This window comes from Calidris pugnax, unplaced genomic scaffold (assembly GCF_001431845.1).
Source record: "Calidris pugnax isolate Ruff unplaced genomic scaffold, ASM143184v1 scaffold41, whole genome shotgun sequence".
Taxonomy (NCBI): Eukaryota; Metazoa; Chordata; class Aves; order Charadriiformes; family Scolopacidae; genus Calidris; species Calidris pugnax.
This window is the reverse complement of record NW_015094509.1, coordinates 1,930,044-1,935,954: the sequence shown is the minus strand read 5'-3', so window position 1 is coordinate 1,935,954 and position 5,911 is coordinate 1,930,044. Positions and strand designations below refer to the sequence as shown.

At 44.9% G+C, this 5,911-nt stretch overlaps 1 long non-coding RNA gene across 1 annotated transcript; it reads left to right on the top strand.

Annotated features, from left to right (window-relative positions):
- The first annotated feature begins 308 nt into the window (after positions 1–308).
- On the top strand, positions 309–5,053 carry LOC106902297. The gene is made up of 3 exons (XR_001414478.1): positions 309–447; positions 1,571–1,735; positions 4,920–5,053. It is a non-coding gene; the product is annotated as an uncharacterized LOC106902297 (long non-coding RNA).
- The last annotated feature ends 858 nt before the right edge of the window (positions 5,054–5,911 follow it).

Sequence of the window (5,911 nt, the reverse complement as noted above, 5' to 3'; positions counted from 1 at the left end):
AGGACATACTGGGAAGAAATTAATAGTTCTGCCTTCAGATCAGGGTTTCAGTAGTGTATAGTAGGTAAGGGAAGAGGGACTGAAAAGTGAGGAAAGACCAAATATTTGTGGGCTGTATCTCACCATCCCATTCCCAGTTAGGCAATAATTCTGTCCAAACAGTATGTCCTTGCATGACAAAGACTAGACTGTAGTGCAAATGAACTTTCTTATTTCTGTCTTCTTAGTCCTGGCTACTATTTGTAAATATTTTGCTTTGCAGCCTCTAATGTTCTTTTAACCATCTCTTTTTTAATGGCAGCTTGGATTAAAACTCTCCAGGTGATACACCAAAATAAAAGAAACTTCCCATTTCATTAAGGAAATAGCAATACCATCAGTACTGGCGTCCTCAGGAAATAACATCATAGAATCATAGAATTGTCGTGTGGAAGTAAAATGAAAAAGGTAGGAAAATGTACTCTCTCTTCCTGGTAGATGTTACTTTATCTCTAGCTTCTGTAAATGGATTCAATTTCCTTCCACTCAGATACTGCGATTGCCCGCTGCCGCTCCCAAGAGATTTGCACAGCCAGTACGGAGCGGTGCAGGAAAGGAGGAAGTGAAACAAGGCAGTATAGTTTACAAGCATTTTATAGCTGTAACTTATTAACGAGGAACTCGTTCTCCAGTGAGTGGAACAACTTTAATGATCATTTTGCCCTTGACATTTTTCTTCCATTGACACACGCTTGAGGCGATGCCTACTGTGATTTTCATCGTACGACTATTGCTGATTCTTTTTTTCCTTTTTATGAAGCAGAATGTCTAGTTATCCAGTAAGTGGCAGCAAATGGCTTAAAAATTCATCAGCAGTAAATTGTTCTCCAGTGAATCTTTGACTAGCGAAGGAACAAAAGCAATGGATTTCTGTACATGGCTGCACTGGGTGAAAGGAAAAGGAGAGCTGTGCACTCTCCACGTTTGCTAATCCTCATAAAGAACTGCCTTCAGACCAGTAGAACCACCTCAGTTCACAAGATGCTTTAGCAAAAATGATGCATTTATTCGGTTTGGAAGAGCTCAAGCTGCCTAAGCTGATCTGTTTGGCTTTTTGGAGATGTGTTATCCACGTGTTTCATGTGGATGGTGAGGAAGCATAAAACTGGGAAAAAAAGTAGAAATGAAAATGCTATGCAAATAACCACCTTACCCCTGTTTTGTTAAATACTTACAAAGGCACACAAGGAGGAGAAATGAGGTATTTGGAAAAAGAAACAGTCACAAAGAAAAGCATTTCAAGATCATTTGAGGCTTCCTGCTTCTTTTCACTTTCTTTACAAAAAAAGAAATAAACTGCATTACAAACCAACGTTAGTATTTATAAAAGAAAAGGAAATGGAAGCTAATATTTGCCCACAAACTGTGGCTAGAATGGCACTTAAGTTTCTAAAGAGGAAATGTGAGAAAGGAATATCTAGGAAAGAAGCCACATCTGGTAAAGGTTTTATGAAAAAAAAAAACCCCAAAGAATAGCATGTTGAAACAGCAATTACAAACATTATTCTAAGCATTTTTCTTCTACTTGCAGTGCCAACTATTTTTCAAAGTGGAAAGACATATTAGAATCATCTGTTCCTGATACGAAGACACTCCGGGGCAGTGGGCTGGAAAGCAGTGCGAGCCATTAACAAGCCTTTCTAAGCTGCGCTTGAGGTCACTGGCCAATTTCATGGGTGGTTCAGGACATTCTGAGGTAAGAGCTACCCACTAATAAACGCTGTGCTGGAATAACCTCTGATAGTGAAACACTGGGTGCCATTTGCCAGTAGAGAATGGCTGGAGAGCAGCCCTGAGGGGAAGGACTTGGGGGTGTTGGTGGATGAGAAGCTCAACATGAGCTGGCAATGTGCTCTGGCAGCCCAGAAACCAACCTCATCCTGGGCTGCATCAAGAGAAGCGTGGCCAGCAGGTCACAGGAGGTGATTCTGCCCCTCTGCTCTGGTGAGACCCCACCTGGAGCTCTGTGTCCAGCTCTGGAGTCCTCAGCACAGAAAGGACACAGACCCATTGGAATGGGTCTAGCGGAGGGCCATGAAGATGATCAGAGGGATGGAGCTCCTCTGCTGTGAGGACAGGCTGAGAGAGCTGGGGTTGTTCAGCCTGGAGAAGAGAAGGCTCCAGGGAGACCTCAGAGCAGCTTACAGTATCTGAAGGGGCTACAGCAGAGCTGGGGAGGGACTCTTTGTCAGGGAGTGCAGTGACAGGACAAGGGGTAATGGTTTTAAATTGGAAGAGGGGAGATTTAGATTAGATACCAGAAAGAAATTCTTTGCTGTGAGGGTGGTGAGAGCCTGGCCCAGGTTGCCCAGAGAAGCTGTGGCTGCCCCATCCCTGGAGGGGTTCAAGGCCAGGCTGGATGGGGCTTGGAGCAACCTGGTCTGGTGGGAGGTGTCCCTGCCCAGGGCAGGGGGTTGGAACTCCATGATCTTTAAGGTCCCTTCCAACCCAAACCATTCTGTGATTCTATGATTCTGTGACCCTTCATGGTTTTCATCCTTTTTTTCCAAGCAGATACAACTATTTATCTGCCTGAGACATATAAGTGATTACCTTGCCTGTTTGTGATTTAAACAAAGGCAGTGGGGCTGATAGGACGTTGTGGGGCCTCTATTGTCACTGTTGTACCGTAGATACTCAGTCCAGCATTGTCTTTCCATTCAATGGAAGGCACCTGACATATGGATGACTATGAACTACAAGTAAGGCAAAGGAACTAAAACGGGAGTTGTGCAAGGAAGCTGATCCTGTATGAAATGTTGCTCAAAGATATATCGAGATAATCCTTGAAATAGATCACAGCTAGTGGGTACTGCTGAATTCATCATGATCACTTCAAGCTGCTATGTCGGGGGAAGAGACTGGATCCATCTCCAGTAAGGTGGGCTTTACTGTAGTCAGCCACAATTTAGTTCTCTGAGGGTCTAAATGCTACAATGTCTTCAACTTTGAGCTGATATTGAAGTCTACCCTGAAATGAGGTCTGGTACAGACCAATTTTCCCTTTTTCCCTTCCCAGCTACGGTAATACAGTTTAGGATGACTATGTAATCTGGGGGCTTGGATGTCTGCTCTATTGGCAAGAGTACTTCAAGAGGTTAGTAATGATCTTTGAAGCACTAGATGAGTCATGAGCTGATTGCTATCAAGATTGTCAGAAGGATCTGAGAAGCATCAAGACTTAAAAAAAACCCCAACCCTATGCCCAAAGGCAAGGGGGGTTTTGTTCTTGTTTTGTTTTGTTTTGTTCTTAATAATTTAATAACTGGAGGCAGAGCCTCTTAAACCAAAGATGTTGTTTTTCCTGTGGTAAAGTCCCAGACTGCAAATCTAGGAGTGTTGAGGGTATGGGAGAGATAGTGAAGAAATATGCTACTGGAAGGGACTACCTGTGTCACTGAACCTAACCCTTTCTGTCACAGGCAGCCCCATCACATGTTCACTCAGAAAGTTTTTTCCTCCAAAAGGAGGAGTCAACGCACCTTCCTTGGGTCTCCGCCTTATTGCTGTGCAATGGCATGGGCAGCACCATCAGGCTCTCCTACACCAAGTATCCCCTTCAGCCCAGAACAGAGGCCTCCTCTGAACTTTCTGGTCTCTGAATCTCATTTCTAAACTGGTCCCTTTGCATGACAGAGGGCCCTTTGCAGTTTGGATGCCCTGCTTCCTACTGGGAAATACCGCCCCGGGGAGTGGGAGGTGAGCAGAAGGACCATTTGCTGGAGGGGATGGCACTCAGCAGATGGGACAATGGGGATGGAAGAGGAGAGATGAGAGAGCGGTGGAAGAAAGAGAAAACAAGGAAAAGGAGTAGAAGATGATAATGAGATAAAAGGTAAAAGAGATAAAACCTCACATGGCCAACAAATTACAGGTTATCGATATATGGGGAAAAAAGACATCAGAGCACCTGTAACCTTTTTGCAGGTATAGGTAACACTGGTAAATTTAAAAAGAGTATGGGTTCTGCTGGGACCATGGGCACATCCAGAGAGAGGTAAAATCCACTGGAGTGGGGCAAACACAGTCGAGCAGGCTGATAAATCTCCCAGTTGGCATTGAATGCATCCAACCACATTTCAAAGAAGGGATTGCAAAGAGATGACTTTTCCATGAAGGCCATCTACTGTGCAGAAAAAGATAAGAAGAGAGAGGCCCAAAGTCACCTCCTTCCCCAAGAGAAGGATGGTGGTCTCCATCAGCTCTCCTGCAGCAGCAGAGCTGCTGGGGCTTGAGGCTGGGCCCCAGGAGACAAGCAGATGTGGGAGGGAGCTGGGGGGAAGGGTGTTGGTGTCATGGGAGTCTGCTGGGGATGAGAAGTTCAGCTTTCAGGATGCAAATCCACAGGAAAAGCAGCATTCATTAGTTGCTGCTTACGGGAAACTGTCTGAAGTTGTTCTCACAGAATATTCTCATTTTCAACAGGATTCATCTTCCTGAATTTTTGTCAGGAAAAAGTAGTAAAGACACTTAAAAGGTTTGGGACTGGAGACTAGTTATGTGTCTTCTCCCAGCCATGGGCAAGGCTTTCTATACAGCCTTTCTATACAAGTCACTTAATTTTTCCATGCCTCACTTATCTTACTTATAAAACTGGAATAAAGATACCTTTTATCACCAATTACATACAAATGAAATTTCTTAATCAGTGCCAAATACATCATAACTGAAAAGGTTTTTATTACATCTTTTCCCAAACAGGTTCCTACTTTGGGAAAATAATTTGCCTTTCTGCACAGGTATTCAAAAGACTGGCATGTAGCAGTGCTGTGATTGAGATAATAGCATTTAAGAAGGCAGAGATAAATAAAAGCAGTTGCCTGACAGAGGTAGATAAGTCCACACCATATGATCAAAGCCAAGTCTTCTTTTTTATTCAGAGGAAGATCCACTCACTACTGTGATGCTGATGGTAACACCCTCATCCAAGGGAAGAGAAGAGCAGCCTTTGGTTGCCAGAACCACCCCACCACGGAGTGTGCCCTCAGGGGAGAAGAGATTTACCTAACAGCTGCTTAAAGCTGATTCAGCCTCGCATGGGCATCACATGCAGCTCATGTCCCAGGACAAGCCCAGGAGATGAGCTCCCACGGCCACTTTGCTCTCCCTTTCCCCTTTCTCAGCTCAGCGTTTTCTCTGTGATACCATTCCTCACGGTCTGTAAGTATTTTTCCATGGCTACATGGTGCATAAGGTGCTCAGTGGTTTCAGCAAAGGCTCCACTTATGCCTCCATCCTGTCTCCAGCAGTGAACATCACTGCTGACATGGCCTTAAGCTGCCTGGCCTTTCTGACTTCGCATTCATGCTATCACAAGTGACTATCAGATTTCGACTCCTCCTTTCTAGATAACGCCCAAGGCAATGGCTTTACTATCTTTCAATGTGGCATATAGGGAAAAAAAAAAAAAGTCTTCTTGTTTTTTCCTTTCCCTCAGCTCGAAAAAAAAAAGTCTTTTTGTTTTTTCCTTTCCCTCAGCTTGCCTACCAGCCTGACCCAGTTCCTCTTTCTGAACTAAAACCTCTGCATTTAGGGGAGCACACGTCAGAGCACTTCTACACACCGGCAGCCCTCCTCTTCCTTCCAGCACTTTGCAGCTGAACTTGCAAAACCAGCTCCCCCTGACACAGAGTGGGAACGTGACGACAGGGTCAGGGCCAGCGCTGAGAAACACGCTTCCAAATAAAACCTGCTTGTGTCTGGACAGCCCCAGATTCAGCCAGTGACCTTTTCTTCCTTGATTATGTGCCATATCCAGAAGGAACCTGTGCGCCTGAGAGATGAGGGTGAGATGCAGGAAGATAGGAGGTCCGTAGCTCCAGGGTGACAAGGTGGCCCACGCACAGAAGCAGAAAGGTCCCTTGGACCCTTG